Genomic DNA, 18,446 nt, shown 5'->3' with positions numbered 1-18,446 from the left:
AATTGCTGTCTTTTAGCATGCTGGTAATTGTAGTCCATCAGGTGAGTACTAGTAAATGCCTATAGTAGGCTCCATGTCTCTGTAACAATTGGAAGCTTTTGTAACCTTTAGTATGAAGGGACATCTTCAATGCAAGCTTCTTTTTCGCTTTAGGACAGCGTGCTTCACGGACGGAACATTGCCCCCCACAGCCTACCCAAAATTTGGAAATGGTGCCCCTCTCGTTACCGCGGCTAGGGCAGCCGCGTTCAATATTTTTTTTATGCAAAACGCCCTTGCGCTCGAGTGGGCACTCGACGCTGTCCTGACCTTACGGTAGTCTTTGCCTCAAGCAGCTCGCTCTTGTTCAGTCGAAAATTGCTGCCATGTCTGCTCGACGCGTTTCGAGGCACCACGCCTCTTAATCATGAGCTTTTAGTACAAAGGCAGAGATAACATCACCTGTTTCTTCCTTAATTTATTTAGTTGAACCGCCTTTGGTGGGCGTGACTAGTAATTGCTGTCTTTTAGCATGCTGGTAATTGTAGTCCATCAGGTGAGTACTAGTAAATGCCTATAGTAGGCTCCATGCCTCTGTAACAATTGGAAGCTTTTGTAACCTTTAGTAGGAAGGGACATCTTCAATGCGAGCTTCTTTTTTGCTTTAGGACAGCGTGCTTCACGGACGGAACATTGCCCTCCACAGCCTTCCCGAAATTTGGAAATGGTGCTCCTCTCGTTACCGCGGCTAGGGCAGCCGCGTTCAATATTTTTTTTATGCAAAACGCCCTTGCGCTCAAGTGGGCACTCGACGCTGTCCTGACCTTACGGTAGTCTTTGCCTCCTATAGGCATTTACTAGTACTCACCTGATGGACTACAATTACCAGCATGCTAAAAGACAGCAATTACTAGTCACACCCACCAAAGGCGGTTCAACTAAATAAATTAAGGAAGAAACAGGTGATGTTATCTCTGCCTTTGTACTAAAAGGTCATGATTAAGAGGCGTGGTGCCTCGAAACGCGGCGAGCAGACATGGAAGCAATTTTGGACTGAACAAGAGCGAGCTGCTTGAGGCAAAGACTACCGTAAGGTCAGGACAGCGTCGAGTGCCCACTCGAGCGCAAGGGCGTTTTGCATTAAAAAAAAATATCCATTCTGGCGAGGAAATCCGCCTATTATGAGAATAGAATTAGGGAGGCTACAAACAAACAAAGGGAGACCTTTGTGATTTTCAATTTCAGTGTGTCAATTCCTTTAATTATGTTTTCTTTAAATACTTTTTTATCACCTTTTTCAACTTATTTTTTCAATTAATTCTTTTAAAAATTAAAAAATATTATTTGTTTTTATTGGGTTTTAAAAAAAAAATTGTGTATGTTTTAAAATATAGTTTTATATTTTTTAAATATGTTTTAAACTATATTTTCAAAACTTTTTTTATTTTTTTTCCCCATTTTCTGGGGATCCGCGCACCCAACGTGTTAGGAACCGAGCACCCTGCGCGCATTTCGCCGTTAATAAAAAAAAAAAACAAGGGGACCCCCCTAAGCAACACTAGAGGGTCAGAGTATTTCTAGCCTGCCCCCTTTACATCTTTCACACATTTATTTACCTCACTTAATCAGCCTCGCTTCTACCGAGGCACAAAATGGCTGCCAACAGTTCCTGGTTTAGAATGTAGACAGACACTTGACAGCCAATTAGCATTCAGCGTGTGATCGGGAGGGTGCACGCTCGGTTCGGGGAGGGTGCGCTTAGGGTGCGCTTAGGGTGCGCGGATCCTCCGAGGCCATAGATATATCTATCTTTTTTACTCTAATTTTCTCAGAACTACTGAATGGATTTACACCATTTATGCAAAAGGCACGAGTCTGAACTGAGGAGTACCTCTTTGCCAAATTTGGTGTAATTCCGTTCAGCAGTTCGGGCTGTAGCTGCGTCAACTGGTCCTATCGGAAATTGCATGGGGAAAACGTGTTTTGGTACTCCCCTTTTTTCTCGGCCCCCGCTTGATGAATCACCACGAAACTTTCAGGAAAGGAGCGGACCGGAGCTGGCCAAAAGTTTGGAAAATTTCACGAAGATTCGTCAACCGGCGCCAGACTTATTGGGAATAGAATGTTGCGGATTTCCTATGGAAAATAGGTCCTAACTATAACTACCTACTGGCGACCGCCAGTAGGTAATATATATATATATATATATATATATATATATATATATATATATATATATATATATATATATATATATATATATATATATATATTCACTTAAAAGACCATAGGTTTCACACATGTTATAGTTAGCTGGACATTTCACTCGTAAAAAACCATTGAAATTCCCCCGTTATAGTTAGTTCTGCTAACTATAACTCGCGCGCCCGCAATCCACTGCTGATGACGTCACATATTGCATCACTCATGACATGGTCAGTGACATCACTGATGACATCACTGATGACATCTCAAATGACATCACTGATGATATCACTGATGACATCATCCGTGTGTAAGAGTGGCAGTCCTCCTCTTATCCTAATATAAACTTTGATACACACATTGAAAAATACAAACTAAAGTTTTGAAAACTATAGAGATACCAATACCAGTTAGAACAACCTATTCAGTAATTCCAAAATCTACATACGCATCCACTTATTCATCAACACTTCTATATAGTCACTCATATATGTACTCAGTCATCATATCTACTCATACACCTATACATCCTGTTACACACCTGTACTCATACATAGAGTTACTCACACACATACTCACACATGCAAATAAACATCCATTTACTTGCATATACAGCTATACACACACCACTACACTTACTTCTACAGAAACGTACACATACTTACTCTTTTAAACAATCACTTAAAGAAACACATACTTATTTATACAGGAACTCTTCTAATCTCTCACTCTCATATATCTTCACTTATATACATCAATACTCACATATACTACTTGAAAACATATGGACTTACTCATAAAGACACTATTGAGACAGTCATTTACTCCCTTACTCACCCATATACACACTCATCCACCCATACTGTCCTGCTCACATACTGTCTTCAAAACACATACAAACAGTGAGTCACTCATTCATGCATCTATACACTAAGTAAGATCCCCCACTGAACCATACAGACACTCATACTGATACTCTAAAAATGAACTAATAACCCATATACACACTCATGTAGCTACTAACCAACCCATGCAGCCACTTATACACAAAGTGAGACACTGATACAGATATTTAAATATTTAAACATTACTCACTAATACTTGTATTCACTAAGATACTGTTAATAAGTCAGTTATACAATTAATTTTTCAAAACAAACATCCATTTAGACACTTATTTACCAATTTATTCTTCCATTAACCTTTAGATAACATATATAAAAAATAATAATTTTTCCAGAAAGACACATAGTCACTGGATGATGTCATCAGTGATGTCATCAGTGATGTCATTTGAGATGTCATCAGTGATGTCACTGACCATGTCATGAGTGATGTAATATGTGACGTCCTCAGCAGTGGATTGCGGGTGCGCGAGTTATAGTTAGCTGAACTAACTATAACAGGGGAATTTCAATGGTTTTTTACGAGTGAAATGTCCAGCTAACTATAACATGTGTTATAACAGAAAAGTGACGTAGTGAAATCTACAAGATTTCACTCAGTCACTTTTCCGACGCAGCTGCGTCAAAACCTTGCACCTGCTTGAAGCATGCTTAAGGTATGGACAGCCCCTAAACATTGCTGCAGTTGCGTCGTGCTTGCGACACGACTCCAGCAATGCGCCGCCCTTACGACATCAGATGCGTCACGCATCTGTTTATCCTTGCGCCACGATGCGCTGCATTGTAAATGCGGCGCATCTGTGGTGGCGCAAGGGTAAACTTGCGTGACACATCTTTCCTGGCGCATCCCTGCTGATTTGCAGGGATGCGCCAGGAAACATATATCTGCCCCAGAGATGTTAAGGAAATTAAGGGTAAGACAGACAAAGGGAGAGAGACATAAACACAGACAGAGAGCAAGGAACTGAGAAGGAGTAAGGCAGTTTGAATGACTGAGACATATGGAGACAGGGAGAGTAACATGGTTGAAAAAATAGTGTTGGAGGCAGTAAACCTAGGGGAGTAGTAGAGAAGGAGTGAGGGAGTTACGAAAGAGCAGTAAAGGAAGAAGAGAGAGGGAAGGGGAATGAGAAAAGCAGAGTGAGGAGAAGTGAAGAAAAGGGAGCATGAAAGTGAAGGGGTGAGAAATACAGATATTTTAAACTTACCTGACCAACAAAATAACTTAATTAGAAATAAATGTTTTTTTTTATTTACAAGAAAAATGGATTCAATTTCCTAAATTTTCTTTCTCGATCTGAAAAAAAGTAGTAATATTTAACAATACATTTTAGAATACAGTACACATATTTTCATATTTAACAAAGTAATTTTTTGCCCTTTTTTTGCTGTTTTCAGAATATATTGAATTTCACTGAAAATAGTGATATCAATTGCATTCATCACTTAACAGCGGGCAAAAAAATAAACAATCTGAAAGATTGTTTAAAAAAGCCCTGAATCTATCCTCAGTAAGACATACCTTGATAGAAATGTAACATATATATTAAAAATATCTTCTAAGAACAATAACTATTTGCAATAAATAACGTCTGTAAATCTTGTTGCTTAAGCACATACACCAAAATAATATCTGTCAAAGAAGTCCACAATAGAAACATTTACCTTTCCATGAGGCCAAATTGTAATTTTTAAACCCTTTTTTGGTGAAATATCCAATGATAATCCTATAAAATCGAAATAATGGTTTCTTCAGATGCTGCAATTTGTATCTAAAATTTGGGTTTTAGAAAAATTAAGTAGGAATTTGGTAATTCTGCAGGCAAACGTTGCTTGAAAATCAATTGAGAATCATTACACAGTGTCCAGCCTTTTTCACATTTTAGATAAAGTGTGTAATGACCAGAAGTTACAGAAGGTCCATCATGGAAAATTATTGCAACTGCAACAAAAGTCTTTCCTGATATTGATAATTGATTTCCTACAAACTTCTTTATAAAAGTGTCCAATTTTGTTCCATCAGCTCTACAACGTTGCATCATTAAAATTATATACTGTCCACATTTCTTTAAAAATAACGTTGATAACATTTCTGATTTACATTGAGAACATTCCATGTTGTGATTTGCATCTTTAACTAATTTACTAAAAGTCACTGATTTACTCTCTGGTAATGTTAAATGTATGAACCTTTCAGAATCAACATTAGTGCTGCATGTGTTCATACAGTTTTCACAACAATGTTCCCATTTATAAGAGAGACCAAACATATTTTCTATTTCTACCCCTTCATCTTCCAGTACCACAAGCATATACATTAAGAATTCCTGTGCATCTTGCTGGACATTTTCAGTAAACTGTGTACATCCAGAACATACATCTAAAAGATTTCTAACATCAGAAGCACTTTCTATTTTAGTTTTATCATTACTCAACTTCTCATAAAGGAAACTCAGCAGAGAACAAAATCTTTTTTCATGATTTAGTATTATCTGCTCTTGCAAACTTTCAAGATAAAATACAACATTCAGCACTACATTAGTGTAGCAGTTGACACCAGAGCTATTTTCAAAATGACAACCAACAACCTCTTCAACATTGTCCTTTTTCTTTTTGCTTGCAATCACATCACTCTCCTTTTGTTTTCTCTTCTGTACATCCTCATTACAGATATTCTCAATTCTCCTTTTCCGACAAACAACACGTTTTTCAAACACAGGATAAACAACACATTTTTCAAACACAGGATACCGACCTAAATGAGGAGCATAGCTTCTTCTTAATCTATTATACTCCTTTACACAATTTGCATCAGCACTAACTTTTGAGTCATCAAAGTCTATCATGAATAAACCAGATAATTTTTCACTCGTGACAAAGCAACATATGCCATACCTTCTTTAAACACACTAGATCCAATGCTTACAAAAGCACTATTTACAGTTAATCCTTGAGATTTGTGAATAGTTACAGCATATGCTAGAGAAAACGGAAACTGCTTCCTACGTACATATAAGTCTTTCACAAGCAAAAAACGAACTGAACAACGACTAATGTCTTTAACCTCTTCAATCTGATCAAATTTTATTTTTAAAAATTTAATTCCATCTTTTTTCTGGTAGTTAACAAAAGCCCACAACTTTACCCATAGCTCCATTCACTAAACCTTTTTCTACATTCAAATTACGTCTTAAAATTACTCGACAGTTCATACATACATAAAGATTCTTTTCTAAACCAGCTGTTTTCGATATGTTTTTCTCTAGAGAATCCAATTTAATTTTCAATTTGCCTGTCAATGTAATAGTTATTCCTTCATGCTGTATTTTATCCATGGCTTCCATTTTCATAATCTCTTCATTTTCCAATTTCAAAAGTTCTTTATTGAATATAGAGCATTCATGTAGTGTTGGCATTAAGCAGATTACAGTATTTTTTTCTGCAATTTTCTTGTATATTTTCTCTGGAACTATTTGTTCTGTTGGAAACAAATTACATAGCAATCGACTCTGTAAAGCTTTTCTGCCATTTTCTGTGAGTAGTCCAATTCTGATATCTTTGAGAATACTTGCATAATCATCATCATTTGCTTGCCGCATATTGGTAATGAGTTCTTTGTACACAAAGTATGACCAAATATTCACATTACCAATACTTCCTAATGATTTTTTTGTGACTTCATGTGCAAGAGTATTAAATACTGGTTGTCCTTTAACTGGAGTAGGCTGCAGTAGATCTCCAAAAACTATAACATGTTTTCCTCCAAATAACACGTCATAGTCTGTCTTTAGAATTTTCTGCATTCTTAAATGCACAAAGGCAAGCATTAAGTTTGATACCATGCTTACCTCATCAATAATGAGAACTTTCATTTTCTTCAACACTCTTGAAACTTCAAAACATGCTTCTCCTGTTAGCTTGTGGTATTCTATTTTGTTCTCATGCTCTACTGGTAACATTAGCAAATGATGTAGGGTAATTCCTTTTATGTTATATGCTGCTAACCCAGTTGGAGCAGTAATAACACAAGACAAAGTTGAATCAGTTTTTTTCTGTAGGTAGCTTCTAATTACTTTAATTAATAAACTTTTTCCAGTTCCAGCTTGTCCACTCACATACATTCTGATTGGTTCAAATGATGTGCATGAGCACTTTTTATTTTCATGTAGTAATCCATGATCAATTTGTTTTGTGACTTCTTCATAAATTTGTTGTTGTTCATCATTCAGTTGTTGTTCCAAATTTGGTAAGTCTATTAAATCTTCCTGAGCTTGATTCATAGCTGTTTCCACTTCAGTCATGGCTATTGCAGCTTCATTTTCTACGATTGGCTGTCCTAGGGGATCTTGACTGTGCGTACCAGAACTTTGACTATCTTGAGAACTGTCTCTAGCTACTTCAGCTGCAATTTTAGCTTCTTGTTCAATTTCTCCATTTAACATTTGTACATAATTTGTGAAAGTACTGCATTCTATGCTATCTTTACATGCATTAAAGGAATCTTTATAGCTCTGAAAATCTCCAAATAATTCATCCTCTGAACACCATGGTTTAAACAGCTGTAAAAGTGCTAAGTAGTAAAATTCCTTTTTGTCAGTAGTGTCGCAACTCAGCTTCCTGTGATTAATCAAACTTCCTTTTGTTTGTTTCACCAAACATCCTTCCTCACCAATGACTTTACATTTTCCATTGTTGATGTCTTCTGTAGCATTCCGTGTAAAAATGTACTTCTGCAGCACTTCATAGAGACACATGTTCTCAAGATGATGACTTCTGTTTGGGTAATATGTGTCCAACATATTTATTTTCAAAATGTCTGTACTTTCTGGTTCGTTCTCTGCTAAATATTCAATTTCTCGAATAGATTTCAGTACCCGATTTCGCATTCCTGCAAGGCCTAAACTTACCCAAATTATTCTTCTAGATTTGGAGTACAGACTTGCAGATGATAACCTATCTGAGCATTCGTATGACCCAATTTCTCGATGCAATAACATCTTTAAACTGAAACTGTATAGCTTTTTACTGACAGTCTTCTCGTGAGAAATCTCTTCCCACATGTCTTTCAATTCCGTTTTCTCAGATTTAGTGATGTAAGATGTGACATACCGAGCAACAGCAATAGAATTGTCAGCTACATACTGAATATCCATGTTAGCATTCCACATGGATAAAATGACTGGGTTGTAGTCATTTGTATATTTTGACTCTTCTTTTCTTCTTAGGTTATAGGTATTTTTCGGAGATTTTCTTGTAATGGTATGTCACACAGCTGACATAAAACTGTTTACTCTTCCTTTTGAAAGAACAGGTCGTGGAAATCCAAATCGACATTTTGTGTAGAATTTATCTTTACTCTTGTACTTTCGTCGACAGTATTTTCCACACTGATGACTTTGGAAACGTAAAACTTGCTCTTTTAAGTTTTTTTCTTCTGTGCTTTTAGGTATAGCACATGTTGCATATGCTTCAATGAAAGATAAAACTGCATCATCAGAATCTGTTCCAAATTTTGGGGCATCCTTGATCCACAACAGCATATGAATATGAGGAGCACCTCTTGCTTGGTACTCTTTTTTCCAAAAGAAATCCACAACTTCTCCAAGAGGTGGATTTTTTTATTGCAGATGAAGGACATCATAGCCTCAAATCTATGATTGAAATATCTGCAAACATTAACCGGATCCAATGAGCACAATTCTCCTGCTGTCTTGTATTGGATGTTTTCAATATTTGAATTTGCCTCTCGAAAAAAATCCAGTAAATCATCCCAAGCGTACTCAGCACAGCTTAGGGTAAGGAACCATGTAGGAGTTCCTAAATTGCGTAACATACATTTCAATTCTCCATGGCGTCGGTACCAATATTCATTAGTTCCACGCTGACAAGCCATCAGATTAATCAATTGAGATTCCAAATGATCATCTCGCTGTTGCACTTTGTTCATAAAATCCTTTGCAGACACATTATGTAGATGTACTCCAGTTTTTAAAATGTGATTTACTGCATAAGATAGTGCAGACAAGGCACTTTCAAATAAAAGATGGAACAAATAAGGAATACTTTGACGAAATCTTGGATCTTCTGCATATAATCTTGTAGTCCGATACTCAGAAGCAGGAATCTGTACTGGACGTTCATCATATCGTCCACCTTTTCCTGTAGGAAACAGCTGGGGAAAACAACGAGCTTCCAAGCTCTCCTCCCATACACTCACGGGAGTTCCTTTAGCTTTTTTCATCTGAAACAGATCAATAGTGTTTCCCATAACTTCTTTAGAATGAAGAGGATGTATGCTGAAATGTTCATAAATTTCTTCTTCTTTTGACTTATCTACTTTTTCAATTTGCCCAGTTGGTATTCCTGTGTCTGCTAGTAAAACTTCTTCATCGTCATCCATATAAATTGATTCATAGTACTTATTATTTCTTTTCAAATAGAAATTTGCTCTTTGTACTTTTCGTACATCTACTAGCTCCTGCCAAATGTTCTTATTCTTTGTAGGTACACCATTAACCAGAATAACTAATGGTTCAGTTTCCAAACTATCTGCATCAATTGTTTCAATATTTTTTTTGAAATCTAATGGCAAATAGACAACTCTTCCTTTTAAACCTCTTTGTAAATCTGAAGGAGGTAATTTACCTGTTTTGGGCTCCATACGAACTATAGTCTGAAATGGATGGACACATTGAATGAGTATAGACTCATACGTATTTAAATCACTAAGTTCTGCAGCAATATCAACCAATTCTAAATTATTATGGACAGCTCTAGCTGGCATTTTATTTTCTTCTAACTTGTTGTAACAGTATTTACAAATACGCTGATCTTCACCTAAATCAAAACAATTTTCCAGAAACAAATATGTACCAAAATCCTTCCACTCATAATTATTTTCTTTTTCACTTTTTTATAGATATCAACATTCCTTGTTTGACTTTTATAATGGCTTCTCTGGCAACAAATACAAGTAATATTTGGTCTTTCATTAGAGATGATAGTAAATTTTGTCATTTGATCTTCAACATTTTTACTAACAGTGGGTTCTACATTCTCTTCCACATTTTCTTCAATAACTGTGTCATTTCCTGCACTTTCTTGTTCTGGACCAAAGTAACAAAACTGAATATCATCAGTAACCTTCTCTACATCTGATACAGATCCATGCAACAGAGCGCTATTCAACTCATTTAACTTTAGTGTTGGACTTTTAGCAAAATACAAGCTTCTCACAAACTTTCTCATTTCAGTATGATGTACTGCCAGCATCCTAAAATGGTGAAAAACACTTGACAAACTTTCCTAGAAAGACAAGCCAGAGAATGTCCTTGCAAGCCAGTATTCTTTCTCACTCTGCATGGATCTAGTCTTTGAAGCACCTTAATCTTCTGTTTAACACTTTTTTTTACTATATTCTCTTAGAAAGTCACGTAATTTATCAATAGATTCTTGTTGTACAGTACAAATACTACTACAATTCCAAGTGTACACTGGGGCTTTAGGACGTTTCCCCATAACCTCATCAGCTAACACTTCTTCCTCATTTCTTGGAACCATTTTCTCCTTTTCCATTACACAACCATCTTTAACTTCATACGTTCGACCACTGGTGTCAACTGCATACAGCAAACTATTACTTTGAACATAACTATCTAATGTACGGATCCTGTTCAAAATTAAAATGAATAGTTTTCTTATTAATTCCAAAGCCTTTGCAACAATTGATTCAATATGTTTCTTTTTCTTATGAAATATTGCTGTCTTCCTATTTTTTTTCACATCCTTTAGCAAATTGAACACCACTCTTCTCTGAAACATTTTTTTACGAATGTTTTGAAATTCTGTTTTTCTTTTTAAGTCATTCTTTCTTGCTTCTGATTTTCCATTAGCATTTAGTATTTCCTTTCTATTGTCTTGTTGTTTTCTTCTTGAAACACTATTTGCAGAGGATATACTTTCTACATTTTTTCAATGCCTGAGGATATTTAAAAAAAAATCCTTAGTCTGCTTACCAGAAGACTTTTTCTTTTTTCCAACATGAGGATCTTCAACTAATTTTTGTTGTCCAGTTGTCTTCAAATATAGATGATTTTGCTGTTTTTTTCTCTTTCTTGATTTTATAGGCATGTTTAATTTATTTCAGTGTTGTTCAGCAATACCTAAAGGAAACAAAAAAAAAAATACCTTTATGTAATTTAAATATATTACTATATTTTCTTTGAGCTTTTCAAATCCTATCAAATGAGCTGCCCCTTTCCTACGACTGCGAGTCTTACAGAACCAGAGCAACACGAATTAAATCTCTGACAACAATTCCTGTGTGCACACAGACTCATGGTGTGATTCTAGGCAGAAAACGATATTTGATTGGCAATTTGAAAGCACATTTACTACTGTGGTAGAGCAAGTGATAATTACTGTAACAGCCTGACACATTTTCCTTATAGTTTAGAGAGGCAGAAAAGAGCACATGTCCTAACAGCTACTTGAGACCATGAGCATGTGGAACCTGGGTGAGTGATTAGACTAGAGCAAAGGGAATGAGCCTTGGTGATGTTGAATGTGTAAGCATTACACACTGCTATCTGAAATACCACACAGTGCTGAATAGTAAGCATGGGAGTGCAGGAGAAGCAGCTGGCTGTGTGCTAAGAGTGTGTTTCTGGAGACTGTGTATTGTCAGGTGCAAGAGAGACCTGCATGGACGCATGCACAACTGCATGAAGACTGCATAGATGTATGTAAGATCACCTGTGCTAAGGGTTAATTGGAGTTTTGAACATGTAGGAACTACCTCACCCATTGCAGGAGTGGAAGGAAAATCTACCCTGTTGTTTTCAAATGTTTTAGCATTTGCCTCGCATCTGTGAGATAGTGATTTCGGCTGAATGCTAACCATCACAGTTCAAGAAAGCAAGCTGCCCCTTTCCTACAAGTGCAAGTCTTACAGAACCAGAGCTATACAAATTAAATCTCTGACAACAATTCCTGTGTGCACACAGACTCATGGTGTGATTCTAGGCAGAAAACAATATTTGATTGGCAATTTCAAAGCACATTTACTACTGTGGTAGAGCAAGTGATAATTACTGTAACAGCCTGACACATTTTCCTTATAGTTTAGAGAGGCAGAAAAGAGCACATGTCCTAACAGCTACTTGAGACCATGAGCATGTGGAACCTGGGTGAGTGATTAGACTAGAGCAAAGGAAATGAGCCTTGGTGATGTTGAATGTGTTAGCGTTACACACTGCTATCTGAAATACCACACAGTGCTGAATAGTAAGCACGGGAGTGCAGGAGAAGCAGCTGGCTGTGTGCTAAGAGTGTGTTTCTGGAGACTGTGTATTGTCAGGTGCAAGAGAGATCTGCATGGACGCTTGCACAACTGCATGAAGACTGCATAGATGTATGTGCGATCACCTGTGCAAAGGGTTAATTGGAGTTTTGAACATGTAGGAACTACCTCACCCATTGCAGGAATGGAAGGAAAATCTGCCCTGTTGTTTTCAAATGTTTTAGCATTTGCCTCGCATCTGTGAGATAGTGATTTCTGCTGAATGCTAACCATCACAGTTCAAGAAAACAAGCTGCCCCTTTCCTACAAGTGCAAGTCTTACAGAACCAGAGCTACACAAATTAAATCTCTGACAACAATTCCTGTGTGCACACAGACTCATGGTGTGATTCTAGGCAGAAAACGATATTTGATTGGCAATTTTAAAGCACATTTACTACTGAGGTAGAGCAAGTGATAATTACTGTAACAGCCTGACACATTTTTCTTATAGTTTAGAGAGGCAGAAAAGAGCACATGTCCTAACAGCTACTTGAGACCATGAGCATGTGGAACCTGGGTGAGTGATTAGACTAGAGCAAAGGAAATGAGCCTTGGTGATGTTGAATGTGTTAGCGTTACACACTGCTATCTGAAATACCACACAGTGCTGAATAGTAAGCATGGGAGTGCAGGAAAAGCAGCTGCCTGTGTGGTAAGAGTGTGTTTCTGGAGACTGTGTATTGTCAGGTGCAAGAGAGATCTGCATGGACGCTTGCACAACTGCATGAAGACTGCAGAGATGTATGTAAGATCACCTGTGGTAAGGGTTAATTGTAGTTTTGAACATGTAGGAACTACCTCACCCATTGGAGGAGTGGAAGGAAAATCTACCCTGTTGTTTTCAAATGTGTTAGCATTTGTCTCTCATCTGTGAGATAGTGATTTGTGCTGAATGCTAACCATCACAGTTCAAGAAAACAAGCTGCCCCTTTCCTACGAGTGCAAGTCTTACAGAACCAGAGCAACACAAATTAAATCTGACAACAATTCCTGTGTGCACGCAGACTCATGGTGTGATTCTAGGCACAAAACAGTATTCCTGGGTGATACCAGTACACCTTAACTTATGGTGAAGACATACTCCATAATATCTTACAAGTTCAAGGCAGTTAAATATCTTCCAAAACATAAAATGTAAAACACAACTTTAAAAGAAGAAACACATTTCTATTATTTATATCAAAATACACCACATACATCCCCTCTCAAATTCATAACTCACCTTTAAAAGTAGTTAGTTGAGAAAGAAATGTGCCACTCACACAGCAGATTATCAGAGCCAGAATCTCTGAGCTGTACTGCTCTCACCAAAACCACTAAATGGCAAAATTTCCCTCTCTTTTTTCACACATATACATGTTAAATTCAAATCACATTGCTTCCCACATTTTTTTAAATGGAAACACACATTTCTATTGGTTGCAAATTTCAACCCTTTCCAAATGATTCCTACCCCCAACATGACTTCTGCCTGCTACCATAGCAACAGATCATGGAACACTGGTGTGAACAGAGAGGTCAGAAGTTCAGCACACAATGTTTCTAATCCAAAGAGCAAGAGTGCTTGACTTTTCAAACCTAACAGCATATCCAAAGTAATCTTCTGTGGGAACACATTTTTCTGAACCAATACAAAACATGCTTTTAAAAATTTAAACATACTGCCTAGTTTTTAGTGTGGAATGGTCTGAAACAGCCAATGAGCTCTTTTTATTAAAAAAAAGTATATAAGCCTCCATTTTACAACTATCTTTCTTTCTTTTCATATTGCCATTCTACTGAAAGACACCTTCTGAGTGCATCCAGATCTCCTTGAAAGATGTTCACAGTGTGGATTGTAGGTCATAGCCATGTCTACTGGAGTGAAAAGTATGCAGAAAAAAGAGGTATTGTGAAAGACCTTGCTTTGCCAAATGTAGACATTAAATGGATTGGTCAGAGAGGGTTAAAGTGGCACCAATTAATGCCTTTGGTGAAATCCTTTCTACATCTCCCACAGCCTGACCTTAAAATTGTGCACTGTGGTGGAAATGACCTAGGCACTTTAACTGGGGTAGGTCTGGAAATGCTTGTTAAGGACACCTTTGTGCAATTGATGTCACTTTTTCCACAAACTACCTTTTTATATTCTAATATATGCCAAAGGCAAAAGTGGAACTGGTCCAACCAATATTGTCCGCAGTTTGAGAAAGCAAAAAAGCACGTCAATAAGTCTGTTTCTGCTTTCCTCAGAGACTATGGTATGGGTTCTATATACCACAACAACTTGCGTTACAACATGCAAGGCATTTATAGAGGAGACGGTGTACATTTCACAGATGAAGGGAACAGAGTCTTCCTCTTGAACTTTAGACTCTGCATCGGTACTTACTTGTAGGTACAAAAAACACTCAATGAACACAACAGCTCTTTTTAGAGCCAACCAACATCTAAACACAAACTTGATTTTTGATTCTATTTTTTTATGAATTTTTTGCCGCCGTGCGCGCACCGTGCGCGCACCGTGCAATATTTATAATTTTTAAAAACATTTTTTTTTGGGACCTTAGGAGTCTTTCATGGTCCCCCTGAGAAGACCTAGTGGGTCAGGGACTCTCTACCCTGCCCCCTTTTCACGTTCTCCACTTGTGTTTTTAGCTCTCTTCTGCCTCTAAAACTCAAAATGGCGGCTGGGGGGTGTGCGCACCCCGCGATTTTTTGAAAAAAAATAAAATGTGTTTTTCACACTTCGGGGTCCTTCAGGGACCCCCTGACAAAGGCTAGGGGGTCAGGAACTCTCTACCCTGCCCCCTTTTCATGTTCTCCACCTTTCTTTTTCACTGCCACACACAAAATGGCGTCCGACACTTTCTGATTTCGACCGATTCGAATGTTGACTGACATCTAACCATCAGTCAGAATTATGCTCGCGCATGGTGCGCGCATATAGATATTTATGTACTTTTAACTGCAATTTTCTCAGGAACTACTGAACAGATTGACACCATCTATGCAAAAGGCACATGCCTGACCTGAGGACTACCTCTTTGCCAAATTTCAAATAATTCTGTTCAGCCGTTGGAGCTGTACCTTCGACTAAATGTCCTATGGGAAAATGCATGGGGAAAACGTGTTTTGGGACCCCCCTTTTTTCTCAGCCCCCGCTTGACGAATCACCCCGAGACCTTCAGGGTAGGAGCTGAGCGGAGCGCCCCATTAGTTTTGAAAATTTCACGAAGGTAAGTCAACCGGCGCCAAAGTTATTCAAAATAGAATTTTCAGATTTCCAATGGGAACTCGGTCCTAACTATAACTATCTACTGGTTGCCTATATTTTGGCTCCTTTTGATGAATCTTCACAAAATGTTCCCCAAAAAGTTCACTGGTGATTCTTGTTGCGCATGAAACGAAACAGGGTGATCCGTCAAGCGGGGGCCAAGAAAAAGGAGGGCAAGAAAAGTGTGTCTACCATGTAGACTCTTTAGACATGCCTGCAGACCAAACTGCTGGACAGAATTACACCAAATTTGGAAGAAATCTAGCTTTTTCTAAATGAAAGCCCTGGGGATGTGGGGTTCCCCGGTGTACCGGGGGTCCACGCGACCCCCACACAATAATTTTAATTTTCCTTGGTTTCATCATACAGCTGTTTTATTGCTATTTACTTTTACTGTGATTTTATTTTCTATCATTCTTTCTAAAAAATCAATAAAAACAATATGAAATAAAAAAGAAATCTAGCTTTTTGTCTGCAGATTATGTTTTTTGTTACTTGGTGTAAATTCGTTTAGGAGTTTGCAAGATTAAAGGAAATTAAAATGTGTATATCTATGACCGGGAAGTCTTTGTGAAAGACGAGGTTGTGCAGAGCTCTGATTGGCTGCCAACACTTCAACCAGAAAGTGTTGGCAGCCATCTTGGGACTCGGCTTGCAAGCCCAACAAACAAATGGGAAAAAGAAAAGGGAGCAGGATAGGAATACCGTGACCCCCAAGCAGCGGACCCTGCCAGGGCCAAAAAGCACTTAAAAAAAATATTTTCTGCAAAATCTCAAAAAATAAGTGGCAAAAATAAAAAATATACAAGCCTGGTCTCCTGCACTTCTTTCTACTAAAGCCCACGGGTGGGAATGTACACATGTTTATAAAAATAAAGGAGTGGGACGCATGGGGTTCCCCTCCTAGAGCATATATACGCCCTGCGACCAAGACCTCCCCAGGGCTTATGTGCTTATTATTGGGGGGTCACGCGGACCCCCCAGTACACTGGGGAACCCCACATCCCCAGGGCTTTCATTGAGAAAATAGAGCAGGGGTGCACAACCCACCCCTGGGGACGATCACATCCCCGGGAAAATAGTCAAAACAATAGATGGGGGGCTGCGCGGACACAATGGCCTGGCATTGGGGACCACCACCTTCCCGGGGCTCAATTCAAAGTAATAGGGGGCCCTGCTGACCTCCGCCTCCCAGGACAAATAAAAGTGGAAGAAGGCCGCGCAGCACCCCTCCTGGACCTCGGAGACTACCACCTTCCTTGAGCCAGACCATGCAATGAAAAGGAGCCATTATTGATCCTGGGGACTGCCCCCCCCCCCCCAGGGTCGGCTCCTGCTCTGTCCCAGGATGCCCAACCTTGGGACACAGCTGTTTCCTTTTGCTTGGCAGGAACTGCGGCTCCCACCAAACAAAAGCAATCACTCAGGCAGAAGCTGTCAAATTGCTCTTGCACCCAGGGAGCTGTATTTCCACCAGCTCCCTGTGTGCAATAGCAATGCCCGGTCTTACAGGAGTTGAGTAGCTGGCTGGGACCACTAGGCCTTGAGTCTCCCCCGTCTCGATCCTCCACACTGGGTGCCCTGAGTGAGCTCCAGGGTACCCATGAGACATGGCTGGGCCCCAGGGGGAGGGGCCACAAGGTCAAAATCAGATCAGGGAGGGGGGCCATGAGGATTCATGTTATCACATATTTCTGGAAAAAAAACGTACCAGAAACAATCATATTTCCTAAACGCACACAAGGTCCCTGGTGATATTTCTTCTTGCTCCATTATGCTGCTGTAGTGTAGAATGTATACTGTGGAATTTGTTGGATAAAAGGGCAGGTGTGGCTCCTTTGGGGCTGAGTCACTCACACAGCTACTGACACACCCGTACAGACACTCAGACACCCAACTCACACACTTAGGCACTCGCACACCTACTGACACTGATACACTCAATTACAGACCCACTCAAACAAGTATGCCTACTCACAGATGCACTCAGACACTCATGCATCCACTCACACACCCATACAGCCACTCACACAGCCGTTCCTAGACCCACTCACAGACGCACAAACCCACTCACACACCCACTCAGACACTAACACACCCACTCACAGACCCACTCAGACACTAAGGCACCCATTAACAGACCCACACAGTGATGAGTACAGGCCCCAGCTAGGCCCGCAGGACACAAGGGTTCGCTCTCCTGCAAATGGAATCTACAAGGAAGTTGGCACGGAAACTGCAAAGTACAAAGACAAAGTTTATTAACCCTTAAGGGTGGTCCTACAATCAATACAACACCCTTCAGTATTGCATAGAGTAGCACAAAGAACTTGCGTACACGGTCCCCTTTTATACACAACAGAGGGGCTCATAAGTGGGTGGATACAACATGAGGCAAAGAATATTACCTTTTATGGTCACTTTCGATACAGAATCGATATATGGGCGGAGCTGACACACTCCTTGAGCCCGCGAAAACATGGTCAAGAAAGGACTAACTGATAACAGATGTGGTCAAGTCTGGGCATGCACCAGACGGACAAAGGAGCTATTTATAGACTGTTACTAGGCAGATTGCAAGAGCAACTAACACGAAGATAGGACTCTTCTCGTGTTGAGCACGTGGAGACATGACAATACAAAATGGAGTCCAGACTTTAGTCAACATAACGAAAGAGACTTGGTCCTAAAGGGGAATTCATGTCTTTAGTGAATGCTTAATTACATCGACGTTTCAATTTACAACAGACGACCCTTT

At 39.0% G+C, this 18,446-nt stretch overlaps 1 protein-coding gene across 3 annotated transcripts in view; it reads left to right on the top strand.

Moving 5' to 3' along the window:
- Positions 1-18,446, top strand: part of GRID1 (glutamate ionotropic receptor delta type subunit 1) — a 2,258,979-nt gene that overhangs the window by 1,529,500 nt on the left and 711,033 nt on the right. The gene's annotated exons all lie outside the window — the stretch shown is intronic.

The sequence above is a fragment of the Triturus cristatus genome, chromosome 1_2 (assembly GCF_964204655.1).
Source record: "Triturus cristatus chromosome 1_2, aTriCri1.1, whole genome shotgun sequence".
NCBI classification, from domain to species: Eukaryota; Metazoa; Chordata; class Amphibia; order Caudata; family Salamandridae; genus Triturus; species Triturus cristatus.
Note: the sequence above shows the minus strand (reverse complement) of the source record. Positions and strands in the feature narration are given on the sequence as shown.